The 14,994-nt window shown below is 42.9% G+C and overlaps 1 protein-coding gene and 1 long non-coding RNA gene across 4 annotated transcripts in view; one reads left to right on the top strand and one right to left on the bottom strand.

Moving 5' to 3' along the window:
• Positions 1-1,603: 1,603 nt before the first annotated feature.
• On the bottom strand, positions 1,604-5,022 carry LOC138738364 (uncharacterized). Its single transcript, XR_011341510.1, has 3 exons — positions 4,253-5,022; positions 2,188-2,356; positions 1,604-1,930 (listed from the first exon to the last, which is right to left on the bottom strand). It is a non-coding gene; the product is annotated as an uncharacterized lncRNA (long non-coding RNA).
• Positions 5,023-5,075: 53 nt separating this feature from the next.
• The window catches only part of LOC138738362 (kelch-like protein 13), a 73,254-nt gene continuing 63,335 nt past the window's right edge, over positions 5,076-14,994 (top strand). Inside the window, exons 1-2 of one of the 3 annotated variants that reach the window (XM_069888408.1) lie at positions 5,076-5,345; positions 11,949-12,093. The gene's annotated coding sequence lies outside the window, so the exon portion shown is untranslated. Of the gene's footprint in view, positions 5,346-5,712; positions 5,883-11,234; positions 11,798-11,948; positions 12,094-14,994 lie in introns of those variants that run through there. The other 2 variants (XM_069888407.1, XM_069888409.1) reach the window with 2 other exon arrangements.

Genomic DNA, 14,994 nt, shown 5'->3' with positions numbered 1-14,994 from the left:
TCTCCCTGATTTGCAGGAGATGAATGGAAGGGAGGAGGAGGGTGGTCTGGAGGTGGTAGTAAATGGAATCATGGTGTCTGGTGAGTCATTTGAGAAGGCCTTGGAACCTGTGGGAATAGAGAGAAGGAAGGATTACTGGGGAGGCTGTTGTAGACTGTGGGAATGCCGTAGTGAAAGCAGAGGTCACCAGGCTGAAGTACAAGTTAGGGCGTGTACAATGCGGGACTAGAGGAGGTACATCAATGTGAAGGATAAGAGAGGTTTGAAAACAATCAAGGACTTTAAAAGGCTCATTGGTTGAGAGCAGATAGAGCTGGTGAAGTGAGGCCATAGCTGAGGGTTGCATGTTCGAAAAAGAACCCAATAGTAGCTACTGTCAGCTAAGAATGAATTGTTTCTTGGCTATGAAATAATTGTGGATGCCAATTTCCAAATATTTTTTCAGATAAAGAAGTGCTCTGCCAAATAAATGCAATTATCAGCATTTCAACTATTTCTACATCCATCTGAAATTCATTTTAAGACTATCTCCAAATGACGATGAGATGCTGGTCAGCTGAAATGATACATTTGAAATTAATTTTCCTTGCTGCTTGGTTTTACTTTCCGCTTGCAATTGCCCAAAAATGGCCAAAATAGTTGAATTACAGTTTTCGGGGTGGGGTGGGGGGGGGGGGGTGCAAGTATTATTTCAAAAGGGCAGCAGCGCCACTTGCTGGCTACCAGCAGTATGGCATGCCCCACACAGGCATCTTGGTGAATTGGAATATTGAGTCATGGGGCTATAAGTAACAGATGCCTGCTTGACCCACTGAGTAACTTCAGACAAATGTGTCTGGAATGAAATAACATACATCTATTAATCTTCTCCTCTGAAGTTCAGGCTGATTGATTTCAATACAACTGAATTTCAGCCACAGAGATGAAGCACTTTTATGACTCAATCACCCTTTTAAAGGCCAGGATTCTGCATTAACTCATTAGAAGCTTTGATAAAATATCTCACTATTTCAGAGATTTGTGAACAAATATCACAAGGTCCTTGAACCCATGGAATAAAGAAATGGCAGCACTGATAGAAAAGAAAGTTAGATAAATAATTTTTTGCTGAGATGTTGACAAACTAAAGCATTTCTAGCTGGTCAGTAGTGGGATTACACCTGTTTTGATGCCTATTTTGGACATTAAAGTACAGGGTAAAATTTCAAAACGTGTGGGTGACATTAATCTTGGAGTTACTGTGTACAATGGAGGACAAGAATGTATAGATGGACTGAGATGATTGTCCTTGAGTGTAGGTGAGTGATGGGAATATGGGGAAATTTAAATGAACATGTAGGATTCATATAATGGGTGCTCATTGGTCAGCCTGAACCCAATGGGTGCTCATTGGTCAGATTAAACTTGGTGGGCACTCATTGGTCAGTTTGACCTGAATGAGGTTTGCTGGTCATTCTGAACCCAGTGGGTCGAGGAGCCTGTGTCCGTGTTGAATCACTCCATAGTTTAAATGCATAATGAATAATTTACCAATTTTTACCCTTGCAAAAATGTTTGAAAGTCAAGTGTAAAGGCAATGACAGCCTGGTTGAGAGTTTTGGCAGATGAAGAGATGAGGCAGGTGTAGAATCTCTGAATTTATGAAGACAGGCACAGAAAGAGTCCCCAACTCACAGTGGTATATTCCCAAATACACCAATCAAACTGCCCTTCCAGACTTGGTTCCACTGAACTAGTGTTGGATTCCATTTGCCACTCATCCAGGTGATCAACGTTCCAGTGGGAGAAAAGTTTGGAGGCGGTGACCATATTTGTGTCACCTTTACATTTCTTAAGTGCTTCGTCTGTGGATTGTTGAGGATAAGACTGCTTCTTGGATGAAAGTGCTCAACTTGGGGAAGGGCGAGGGGGGAGTAGTATTCAGCAGGAACTGTAAAAATTAGATTGGACCCGTTTAAGTTCCAATTCTATCCAGTAATCACAGAACTAACCCTTGCTTGCTCTCTGACTATAGTAGGGCCTGAAGGACCTGTATCCTATTGACCCACCAAGAATGCATTGACCACCAGCCACCATTTCCACCAATCCCACTTTAATCCAAGTTTTAAAAATTATCTCTCTCTATTGTCATTAATTCCCCTCAAATTATATTTACCAGGAGCAATTTACAGTGGCTAATTAACTTACCAACCTGCCTTTCTTGGAGATGTGGAATGAAAGCTGAGCACCAAAAGGAAACCCACAAGGTCACAGGGAGAACGTACAAACTTCATACACTTTCCACAAACAAATCAGCCACCACAAGGAGGCTATTCACACAGAGGAGCCCAGGCAAATACTGATTGGGTATGAAACTCTGGGAAAAAAAGATGCACAGTTACCAGAATTTGTGGAAGAAATCATACATGATCATTCAATCTAGTTCAGATTGTGAGAAGGGTGGTGATCACGGCACATGGTGTACTAAACAAGGAAGATGAGCTTAAAGAAATTGGGAGGTACGACATTGTGGGCATAACAGAGTCAAGGCTGAAGGAGGATCACACTGGAAGCTAAACATCAAAGGATACACATGCTGTTGGAAAGGCAGGCAGGTGGGCAGAGGGGTTGGGGTGGTCTGTGGATGAAATCTGAAATCAAATCCTTAGCTGGAAGGGTCATGGGATCGGAGGATGGAGAATACTTGTGGATAGAGTTGGGAAACTGCAAGGGTAAAAATACTCCATTGAAAGTAACTTACAGGCCTCCAAATAGCAGTCAGGGTGTAGGGTGCAAATTGCAACAGAAGGCACGTAAAAAGGGGACTGTTACAGTGGTCATGGGGGATTTCAATGTGCAGGTAAAGTGGGAAAATCACATTGGAATTTGTGGAATGCCTTACGGGATAGCTTTTTAGAGCAGTTTGTGCTCGAGCCCACAGGGGAAAGGTAATTCTGGATTTGGTGATGTGCAAAGAACTGGATTTGATTAGAGAGCTTAAGGTAAAAACCATTAGGAGGTAGTGATCACAATTGGATGGAATTCACTCTGCATTTTGAGAGGGAGAAATTGAAGTCAGATGTGTCAGTGATACAGTTGAGTGAAGGTAACCACTGTGGCAAACAGAGAAGCAGGCAAGAGATAATCGGACAGGGACCCTCGCAGAGAAGACAGTATCAATGGCTAGAGTTTCTGGGAAAGATGCAGGAACATTTCATCTTGAAGAAGCAGCATTCTAAAGGGATGGGCCAACAACTGTGGGTGACAAGGGAAGTCAAAAACAGGATAAAATCAAGAGAGGAGACACTGTATTGCAAAAATTAGTGGGAAGCTGGATGATTGGTAGCTTTTAAAAACCAAAAGAAGCTCACAAAAAAAGGCAACAGTGGGAAAAAAGATGAAGTATGAGAGTAAGTGAGTCATTAACATAAAAAAGGGCCAAACATATGAGAAGTGAAAGGGGCAAGAATGGACATGGGACTACTGGAAATTACACTAGAGACATGGTGAAGGGGGACAAAGAAATGGGGAAGAACTGAATTGGTATCTTGTGTCACTCTTCACCATGAAGACCGACACCAGTGACATTCCAGAAATGTGAGAGAGGCAGGGAACAGAAGTGGGCGTTGTCATTATTCTAATGGAGAAGATGCTTGGGAAGGAACTGAAGGTGAAAAAGTCACCTGGACCAGACGGACTGCATCGCAGGAAGGAGGGAGCTGAAGAGATTGGGAATTCATTAGTAGTGATCTGTCAGGAGTCTCTCTCCAGTCAGGAGTGGTTCCAGGGGATTGGAAATCTGCAAATTTCACACCACTCTTTAAGAAAGGGAGAGGCAAAAAAAATTATTGGCCAGTGAGCCTAACTTCAGTGGTTGGTAAGGTTCTGAAATCTATGATTAAGGATGAGGTTTCAGGGAACTTGAACACACAAGGTAAAATAGGCCAAAGTCAGCACAGTTTCCTTCGGGGGAGATCTTGCCTGACAACTCTGTTGGGATTCTTTGAGGAAGTTACAAGCAGGACAAAGTTCTTGGTTCAGATTTATTGTTGGAATGCATACATGACATCACATACAACCCTGAGATTCTTTTTTCCTGTGGGCCAAGCAGAATTTCTACTTATCAGTACCACAAACTGTATTCAAGAAGAAAATACATATACAAGAGAGAAATGTAAACAAAGAAAGGAATGTAAACAAACTGACTATGCAAGTACAGAAAAAATTCACATTCAGTAATAAATGTCTAATGTGTAAAGTGGATGTTGTTTACCTGGATTTTCAGAAAGATTTTGACAAGATACAGTTAGTGCAACATTGTTTCAACACCAGGGATTGGGACCAGGGTTCTCTGTAAGGAGCTTGCACATTCTCCCCGTGTCTGCATGGGTTTTCCCTGGGGGCTCCAGTTTCCTCCTACCTTTCAAAATGTCCTGAGTTGTTGCAGGTCAATTGGGTGTAATTGGGCAGCACAGATTCATGGGCCAAAAGAGCCTGTTACTGTGCTGTATGTCTAAATTTAAAAATGTTAAATTTAAATTTAAAGTTCTCACATGAGGCCGCTAAACAAGATGGGAGCCCATGGTATTATGGGAACAAGGTGGGGGCCCATGGTATTATGGGAACAAGATGGGGACCTGTGGTACTATGGGAACAAGGTGGGGGCCCGTAGTATTATGGGAACAAGATGGGGGCCCATGGATTTATCGGAACTAGGTGGAGGCCTGTGTTATTATAGGAACAAGGTGGGGGCCCGTTCTATTATGGGAACAAGATGGGGACCTGAGGTATTATGGGAACAAGGTGGGAACCTGTGTTACTATAGGAACAAGGTGGGGGCCTGTGGTATTATGGGAACAAGATGGGGACCTGAGGTATTATGGGAACAAAATGGCAGCCCATGGTATTATGGGAACTAGGTGGAGGCCTGTGTTATTATAGGAATAAGGTGGGGGCCCATGGTATTATGGGAACAAGATGGGGACCCGTGGAATTATGGGAACAAGGTGGGGACCTGTGGTATTATGGGAACAAGATGGAGCCCCGTGGTATTATGGGAACAAGATGGGGACCCATGGTATTATGGGAACAAGGTGGGGGCCCGTGGTATTATGGGAAAGGAAGTAGCATGGTGGAAGACTGGCTGACTAGCCACAGTCACAGAGTGGGGATAAAGGGTCAGCTGCAGTCACTAGCGCTGTCTTTAAATGATTTAAATGCCATAATTGATAGCTTTGTGGCCAAATTTGTGGATGATACAAAGATAGATGGAGGGGTAGACTGGTTGAGGAAATCTGAAATGATAACAAAATGTTGGAAACATTTCAGGCAGCATCTGTGGAAGAGAAACCAAGTTAATGTTTCAGGTCAGAGACACTTGATCAGAGTTTGTTTTTATCAATTTCTGAGCTTTATTCTGTTCTGTTCTACTGGCTCCTTGTTTACTAAAGAAACAGCTGGTAAACAAACTGGGAACTGCTATTGTTACAGAGTTCTGTGTTGTGTGGTTTTGTGTTGAAAAGTGACCATTTGCCTAAGAGAGCCAAGGTGAAGGTAGACGGCTGAGAAAGTGGGAGACGGACTGGGCATGTGCAAAAAATGATCTAAAAATTTCTGGACTTGGATGATAAACCACCACTGGGTGGTGCTGTGGAATGAAAGGAGGCCCAGAGCATGAGTCATGGTCTGGAGGACAGTTTAGAATGTTGAGATTTCAAAAAGGATGAACATTCCGAAGGCAGCCAGAAGGATCTGGACCAAGCCAGTGGTTCCTCTGCAAGCAACACAAGACAACTTTGAATTTTGTGCTCTCTCTCTTTCTCTCTCAAAGATCTTTTGGCTTCAGTTTACCAAACAAACTGAATTTTGTTTATGATCTTTGCTTCAGTTGAGATCGAAGTTTTGTGAGTCTTGTGTGTTTCGTGTTTGTTTTGTGTCTAAGTTTTTATGTGGGCTGGTTGGAAGTGTAGCTTAGACTTTAATTACATATGTTATATTTAGGCTGGGGAATTTATTAGTTTTACACTGTTACAGAGGTTTGCATAGTAACCAGTGGGCATTGTTAGAAAAGGGGGGATTTTGAATTAAAGTTTGGTGAATTTTTTGTTAATAAGGTAATTGTTCATCTTTACCCCTCTGTGATTTGCCTTGTGGTTGCTGGTTTGATCTTGTAACACTGAAAATCACACAGCAATTCATCGAGATGAGGTGAACCATCCTTAAATGTCAGAGAAATCCTTCGGGGCAGCGTCATCAATGCATGTTGGGTACATTGCATCAACCTGGGGACCACAGTGAAATCCAGGCTCTGGACACCTACAAACTGTTCTGGAAAGCTACCTGGAATCCCGAAAATGCAGTATCTTCAAAATATATAATATGCTAAATGGCTGTTCATACGCTACCAGAGTCCCCAGCAAACTCACTCCCAAATTTCAGGATCTAGGACTCAGCCCTTCCCTTGTCAAACACTTGATCACTGCTCAGTGAGATAAGGATGGCCTATCATTCTTTCCAGAGCCCATATTTTGGCAAGTCAAGTCACCTGCTGGTGTTCCTTCTGCCTGAATACAGACAGTGCCAAAAACAAGAGGCTCCAGAGATCAGGACAGCCAGAAGGTGGTCGCAGAAAACTAAAGAATGGTTACAGAACTACCTCAGGTCAAGAACGCAGCCGAGGATCTGAATGATTACTCCAGGACTGTGACAAGTTGTTCAGGGCTTTCCCCAACCAGAAGCCTTGGATGACAATGAAATCCAGAACTTGCTGAGGGCCAGATCACTGGCATTTAAGTCCCGAGCTCCAGAACACTACACAAGGAGCAGGTACAACCTATGAAAAGCATTTCCCAGGTGAACTAGAGATTCTGGACAAAAATGAAAAAACAAAAATACCCAATAGCTGTGGCAGGGCCTACTCCAAAACCAAACCCTGTGCAGTAAGAGACAATGAAGCTTCACTCCCAGATGAGTTCAATGTCTTCTACACCCAATTTGACCACCCAAACAAGGAAGAACTACTGTGCAACCCCATGTCCCCTGATGATTGTCGACTGTCAGTATCCGAGTTGCCTTCAGGAGAGTGAATCTGAGGAAAGTATCTGGTCTAGATGTACCTGGCTGAGTACTAAAAACATGTGCTGACCAACTTACCAATGTATTCACGGATATCTTCAACATCTCACTCCGGTAGGATGTAGTATCATTCAAATAGGCCTCAATTTTTCCTGTGCACAGAGAGTGTGGTAACCTACCTCAATGACTACTGACCAGTGCCATTCACCATCTGCAGTGATGAAGTGTTTGAGAGGCTGATGTTGAAGCATATCAGCTCCTGCCTGAGTGGTGACATGAATCTGTTCCAATTCACCTACCACAGCAACAGGTCTATGGCAGTTGCCATCACTCTAGCTCTACACAAAACCATGGAACACCTGGGCAGCAAAGATGCATTCTTTGGCCCCTGCTCTACTCTACACCCATGTCTTGGGTAAGAACAGTTTCTCACTCAATGTCACCAAAACCAAGGAGCTGATTCTAGACTTTCAGAAGGGAAACCCGTGTAAATCAATGTACTGGATTGAATGTATTGGATTGAAGGTGGGGTTATCTCCTAAAGCACCTTGACTCAGAACAGTTTAATACCCATGACCCTGGGCAATAAGATCCTGGACACTTGGTGCTGGAAGAGGATCGGGTGGATTGAGGATTGTTACTGTCAAGGGCAGCTCATGTCATTCGAGCAGCTGAGGACTAAATACAAGTTATCGAATAGAACATTCTTCTGATTTCTTCAATCAAGATCTTTCCGAAGGGACAAACTGGGACCAACAATGACTCAGCCCGACTGTAGTGACATGGAGACTCGAATTCGAAAGGGGATTGTGTGTAAATTTATCTCTAGGATGTATTCCATAATCCAGAGTGAGGGTCCAAAACCGGGCTTATATCGGTCAAGGGAAAGATGGGAGTCAGACTTGGGCATAACAATTAATAAACGATGGTGGGAAGGTTCATGTCTGAATAGCCTGATGGGGATTGTTAATTGCAGACACATGCAATATAATTTCCTGCATCAGTTATACCTCACAGCGATAAAATTACGCAAGTCAAAGCCAGAGATTTTGGAAATGTGCTGTAGGTTGGTGTGGAGATTGGAATCTTTGTCCACTCCACCTGGCTGTGTACAAGGGTGAGATCCTTCTGGGAGGACCTGGGGAACACTGAAAAAAATGACAAAGGTGGATTTTCGACAGGATCTGGAGTTGTACCTTCTGGGAGACATTAAGGACGTGAATTTTAAACTGTCCAAGTACCAAATTCAGTTTGTGAAGGTTGTCTTGGCTGTAGACAGGAAGTGTATAGCAGTTACGTGAAGTCTGACTCCCAGCTAAATACCACATGGTGGGAAACGGAAATACAGGATTGGATTCCCCCGGAGAAAATCACTGACAATTTACAGAAGAGATAGGACACAGAAGGAATTGAATTCAGGAGTAGGGAGGTAATGTTGCAACTGTATAAGGTGCTGGTGAGACCGCACCTGGAGTACTGTGTCCAGTTCTAGTCTCCATATTTGAGGAAGGATATACTGGCTTTGGAGACGGTCCAGAGGAGGTTTACTAGGTTGATCCCTGGGATGAAGGGGTTGACTTATGATGAAAGATTAAATCATCTAGGATTGTATTCGCTCGAGTTCAGGAGATCTTATAGAAACATATAGGATTATGAAGGGTATGGATTGAATAGATATAGAAAGGTTTTTTGAGCTGGCCGGGGAAACTAAAATGAGAGGGGACAGTCTCAAGATTCGGGGGAGTAGATTTAGGACAGAGATGAGGAACAATAGTTTTTCCCAGAGAATAGTGAATGTTTGGAATTCTCTAACCAGGGAAGTGGTTGAGGCTGCCTCATTGAACATATTCAAAATTCGGTTAGATAAATTTTTACATGATAGAGGAATTAGGGGATATGGGGAGAAGGCAGGTAGGTGGAGGTAGGTCATAAATTAGATCAGCCATGATCGTATTGAATGGTGGAGCAGGCTCGATGGGCCATTTTTGGCCTACTCCTGTTCCTACTTCCTATGTTCCTATTTTCCTATGACACATTCGTTGAAGTGTGGTAACCATATCTGAGGCACATCAGGGCATAGATATAGTTTACACCCCTGTCCCTGAATGAGTGAATAAGAGAAAAGAAACAACCCATCCAAGAAAGTAAATGACTAAGAATGTGAATTGGGGGATGTGGTGCAGACCATGTGTTTTTGCTCCCACCCATTTTTATTTAACACATGGGGTTCTCACCAGGATTTATGTGTTTTTTGAATTTCTGTATTCTTATATATTTTATATCTATATAATTTAAGGGATGGGGAGGGGAGGGAGCAAAGGAGGGGAGAATGGACTCTATAAATCATATTGTGTGAGAAAAGAATGTAATGTATTGTAATGTAATGTATTGTTTGTTGAACTTACGAGTCTTTGAAAATCCAAAATAAAATATTCAAACAAAGGGGAAACCAGTGGTGTACGATCCAGTAATCACTGGGGGATCAGTGGTGTATGATCCAGTGATCACTGGGGGATCAGAGGTAGAGAGGGTGACCACATTTAAATTTCTAGGAGTCACTGTATCGGAGGATCTTTCCTGAACCCAACACACTAATGTCATTGTGAAGAAAGCACGTCAGTGCCTCGACTTCCTCAGGAGTTTCCAGTGGTTTCACATGACATCAGAAACCCTGGTGAATTTCTACAGATGTTTCATGGAAAATGTGCTGACTGACTGTATCACACCCTAGTATGGGAACAACATTACCTCTGAGCAGAAATCCTTGTAAAAGGTAGTGGGCACAGCCCAGGACATCACAGGCAAAATCCTCCCCACCATTGAGAAAATCTATGGGGAACGCTGTCATCAGAGAGCAGCAGCGATCAACAACGATCCACACCATCCAGCACATGCTCTGTTCTCACTGCTGTCATCAGGAAAGAGGTATCAGTGTTTCAAGAGCCATACCACATGCATTTACATTTTATTCAAATTTATTGAAGAAACACAAGACTCACACCACCAGGTTCAGGAACAGTTGCTACCCCTCCACCATCATTCTCTTAAATACATGCAACAAGAGGCTCATTTAAGGACTCTTTACTGAATATTGTAGCAGCCTGCAGCCCGAGCCTCGGGCCGACACAGGAAATGATCGTCAAATGTGGTGACTGGCAAAGCATCGTGCAGGCTGAAACGTCCGTTTCCATAGGTTACCGGAAGAGCGGTGAAACGAGCCAGTCACCACCAGTGGATCACAGGGGGCCTAGTCGGGGTCCGGGCATCCGAGGTAACCAATCGCAGCCAGCCCACTCAAGCCACACCCTGGTGGTGACACGGATGAGCTGATTATAAAAGTCAGAGCTGCCACTGAATAAACTCAGTGTTGAATCCACTCTACTGGTGGGTGTGTCTTTCTTCTTCTGCGGATTGAAGCTACAGCCTTAGGGCTATAACCAAGAGCTGTAACCTGGCTGTGGCTGTAGCGACCTTGATACAATATTCATATCTTTCTGTATTTGCATATCAGTTTGTTTACATTTGATTCTTTGTTTACATTTCTCTCTTTTGTATACGATTCTTTCTATTAGACCAATAAGTAGAAATTCTGCCTGGCTCGCAGGAGGAATAATCTCGGGGTGGTTCGGTGTGCACACAGTAAATTTGAACTTTCTCTGATTCAATGTTCCCTGCACACCCAAGACTTCAGGAGTGGAGTAGAGTCCACACCCCTGTTTTCATCGATGGTGCAGAAGGGTAAAATGTAGATAGCTTCAAATTCTTTGGAATAAATATCTCCAATGGCCTGACCTTGAACTATTTATGTGACAGTCAAGAAGATGCACTAACACCTCTACTGATAGAACTAAGGAAGTTTGGCATGTTCCCCTTGCCTCTCAACAGCTTCTACAGGTGCAGCATTGAATGCATCACAGGCATGGCATGAAGTTGTTCTGCTCAGGATCGGAAGAAACAAGAGAGGGTAGTAATTTGAGTGAAACACAAAAGTCTGCAGATGCTGTGATTGTAATTAAAGCACAAAAATGCTTGAGGAACAGCGTCAATAGGAGATAAAGATATATAACACTCAGTCAGGATGTGAGCAGAAAGCGGGAAGGCACCTGAATAAAGAAGCTGGGGTGGGGAAGGGGGGGGAGGAGGAGGACAGGCCAACATGTAAAAGGCACTCATTGCACATGGATGGGGACAGGACAGCCTAGACAACGCAAACTCCTCACCCCTCCATGGATTCCATTTACATCTCTTGGTACCTAGGTACTGAAGAACCCGTCACAGCCCAGTCACACTCGCCTTCCTCCTCCCCTTCTGTGTGAAAGTTCACACCAACAAACTTAAAGACAATTTCTGCCTGCAGTCATCAGGCTCATGAATGAACCCCATGACAGTACTAAAATGCTGCCCTTGTTTGGTGCTGACTGATTTTCATTGCAACCCAATACTCTAAGTTGTGCTCTTTATACAGCTGTATGAATGCTACGAATAGCCTGTTAATCTCTTCACAGAAGAAAGCTCCTCACTGTACTGGGAATTTTGTGACAAATACATTTGAACTTAATTAAGGATGAGTGATATATGCTGTTCATACTAACGAAGCATTCACTGAGTACATGAAGAAAGATTACATTTTTGTCCAGCCTTGGCAAAGTGTGCCTTATTCTTGTCCCTGGTTACAATTAAGCCTTCATGTTCCTGGAGCTTGTCGGTCTCTGATTGAGTACAACAGATGGGAACAATCTTAAAGGTTCCACCTTGTAACTTCATGTCCCTAGGATTATTAACATTTGTATAATTCATCGGTTTTACATCATCTTCAGTTTAAGCTACAGCCTCTCTAATTGTATAAAATGTTTTGAAAGTCTTGCATGTCACATACATTCCATTTTTTTTCACAGATGGAAAAGACTCTAAGAAAAAATGCTTGGAGGAGAAAATTAGTGACCTTTACTTTAAAACTTATCACCAGTTTGTCAAACATGAAAAGTGGCTGTGAAATGAAAACTTGACAACAACAATAAACTCAACCCTCAAAACACAAAGGTAAGAACCCAACTGTTGTTACTCTCATTTCAGGCTTGATGTCAGATAATTTGAGGGAATGGGAAGGTACTTTGAGGGAGTTTAAATGTAGACTTACAGCACAGTAACAGGCCCTCCCGGTCCACGAGGATGTGGCACCCCAATACACCAATTATCCTACAACCATATGTTTATTTTGAATGTGGGAGGAAGCCAGATAGAGGGGAAACATTCAAGGTCCTTACACACAGTGCCTGACTCGAACCCGGGCTGCTGGAGCTGCGACAGCATTGTTCCAACCTCTGCACTAACTATGCTCCCCAATTGAGCCTTTGCTTTTTCCGAGAAATGAAACTTGATTACAACAAAAACTTTTGTTTTCTAGATTTAGCTCCAGTAACAACGACAAATACAAGAATTACTTGGGGCTACCTGTCTGCCAGTGAACTATGGCGTGTTGGTTTTGCTCCTGGTGTAAATGTTCCCTGTACACTAAGTGGAATATCAACCCTACTGTCATTTCCACTTTCCAGGTGCTGACAGCTGTGGCAGACAGAGACAGCTTCCTTTAGTTCTGGAACACAGCTGACGGTCTCTGTTTAAACTATTTTGTTTTTATATTTTGGACAACAAGACCAATGCCCCTACAATTAACCACAGAATATCAATCCATACTGGGGATAAATAGATTTCCGATGGGCAAAGGTTCAATCGAACAACATGCCAGGATATGACAGGTGTCTTCAAAAGAATTGAGCAAATTTAAAAAAATATATGCAGATTGTTATAGATAGAGAATTTGGGTTAAAAAGGGTTTAAGTTAAAATGTGATGATTAGTCATAAAAGGGGGCTAACCATTGGAGTTTAGCTGGAAAATGTTACAACAGACTTGCAACAGATTTAACTACAGAGAGACATGCAGGAGCCAAAGATTGATAAAGAGTGAAAAACAGGATTTGGTGTGAGCAGAGGTCATGAACGATCGTGGTGTGCGTGACTAACAGTAATCAGGATGATTCTGCAAAAACTAACCAATTAAAGCAGTGTAGTGGAGATGCCGAAGGACAAGCAGATTGTATAAAAAACAATGCACTGTATGTATCGGGGCTTGACTTGGCAAGAAGCCGGTTGAGTCCAACTCTGCAGACTTGTGAATAAAGCTTGTCGTGTCACCGATCTTAAAGAGACTCATTTGTGAGAATTTGTGTTTCTGACACAGATCTTAACCTAAACTTTGATAGGCGTTGATCTCTTAACATAACTTAGAATGAGTTAGTGGGATACTGTTTTGTACTCTAAAGGTGCTTAGGTTGGAGGAAGAATATTGCCACAATGACTATATCTACAATTCTATACGAGGACTGTATACTTCTGTATTTAATATTTTGGCTAATCTCTTTCTAAAATCTCTGCATGGACCACAAGATAGAAAAAAGAGACATCAGTTGAGGGCAAAATTTATTTTCTGACTCTTTTCTGTATTAAATTCAGTCAAGCATTATCTATCTCTTCCTGCTGTCTAAAGATTTCCTCCTCTCTTCCAACCACTCAGATAGTTTTTAATCTCACTGGACGAGGAGCCATTCAGAGTGGAACAGGTCCCCAGGCCTATTGGTCCATGCTCAACAAGTTGACATTTACCTGCATTTTGTTCACACTTCTAACCCCTTCCTATTTGAATGGTGTAATTGCACCTGATAGGGAACCTTTGGGTGAAAAAGATGCTCCTTCGATCCCTCTTAAATCTCTCCGTCCTCAGAGTAACCCAATGACCTCTAGTTCTAGAACCATTCACACTGGGGGAAAAAACTGTCAGCATTCACTTTACCCATTCCCCTCATCATTTTCTATACCTCTATAAGGTTACTCTCAGCCTTCTACGCTCCAGCCAATCTTTCTCCATATCTCAAGCCCTCAAGACCCAGTAGCATCCTGGTGAATCTCTTCTGCACCCTTTCCAGTTTATTGTTATCCTTCCTCTAGCTGTGTGGCAGTTCTCCAAGTGTTGCTCACCAATGAATGGTATGGCTGCATTATGATGGGCTGAGTTTTGAGCTCAATGCACTGCCCAATGAAGGCAAGCATGCCAAGTACATTCTTCACCTCCCTGTCCACCCCCATTGACTCCTGTTCTCTTCGGTCTCTCTTTTCTACAATACTCTCCCCTCTGTACCATTTACTGTGCAATCCCTGCCTTGATTTGACTTTCCAGACCTCACACTTGGAGCTAAATAACATTTGCAAACTTCCTTATGGTGCCCCCAACAGATAAGTGCAGCAGAGGGGGTGGAGGAATCAGAGTGGGTGCGGATGTGGGAAAAGGCTGATCAAAAGGGAAGGCTCGGGAGCTGAGAAGAATCCTACAACCAAGGGGGAAGCTGTTCTCAACATTGTGCGAATAAGCTTTTTATGAGAAGTAAATAACATGCAAAAGAACTCGCTGAGAAAAGAAACGGGAATTACTAAGGGTAATGCTCAACAATGGCGAGGATACCTGTGGATGCTTCCTCCACACCTTCTGCTCCAAGGATCCTTTCAATGAGATAACTAGAAGAATGAGTGAGAAAGCCAGAACTAACCTTAGAGAGCAATTTTGATAATGAGGGTTGCTCACTGCATTTCAATGTGAAATATAACAAACAGACAAGTTACAGTTGTTAATGTGACCAAAAACAATTTTATGCTACAGTAACTAAGAGTGTGTAAAATTGAAACACTTCATTTCATAGTACGGTCATTCCCAGAGGCTGGTGGGGAAGCTACACCCCTCTCTCTAACTGGATTCTGGACTTCCTAACAGAAATATCAGTCAGGGTAGTTTGATAGCATAACTTTAAGCACCATCACACTGTGTACTTAGCTCACTCCTGATCACACGATTGACCCATGACTGCAACACCAAATCGAGCTCCAACAATGTC

The sequence above is a fragment of the Narcine bancroftii genome, chromosome 7 (genome assembly GCF_036971445.1).
Source record: "Narcine bancroftii isolate sNarBan1 chromosome 7, sNarBan1.hap1, whole genome shotgun sequence".
Lineage (NCBI taxonomy): Eukaryota > Metazoa > Chordata > Chondrichthyes > Torpediniformes > Narcinidae > Narcine > Narcine bancroftii.
Note: the sequence above shows the minus strand (reverse complement) of the source record. Positions and strands in the feature narration are given on the sequence as shown.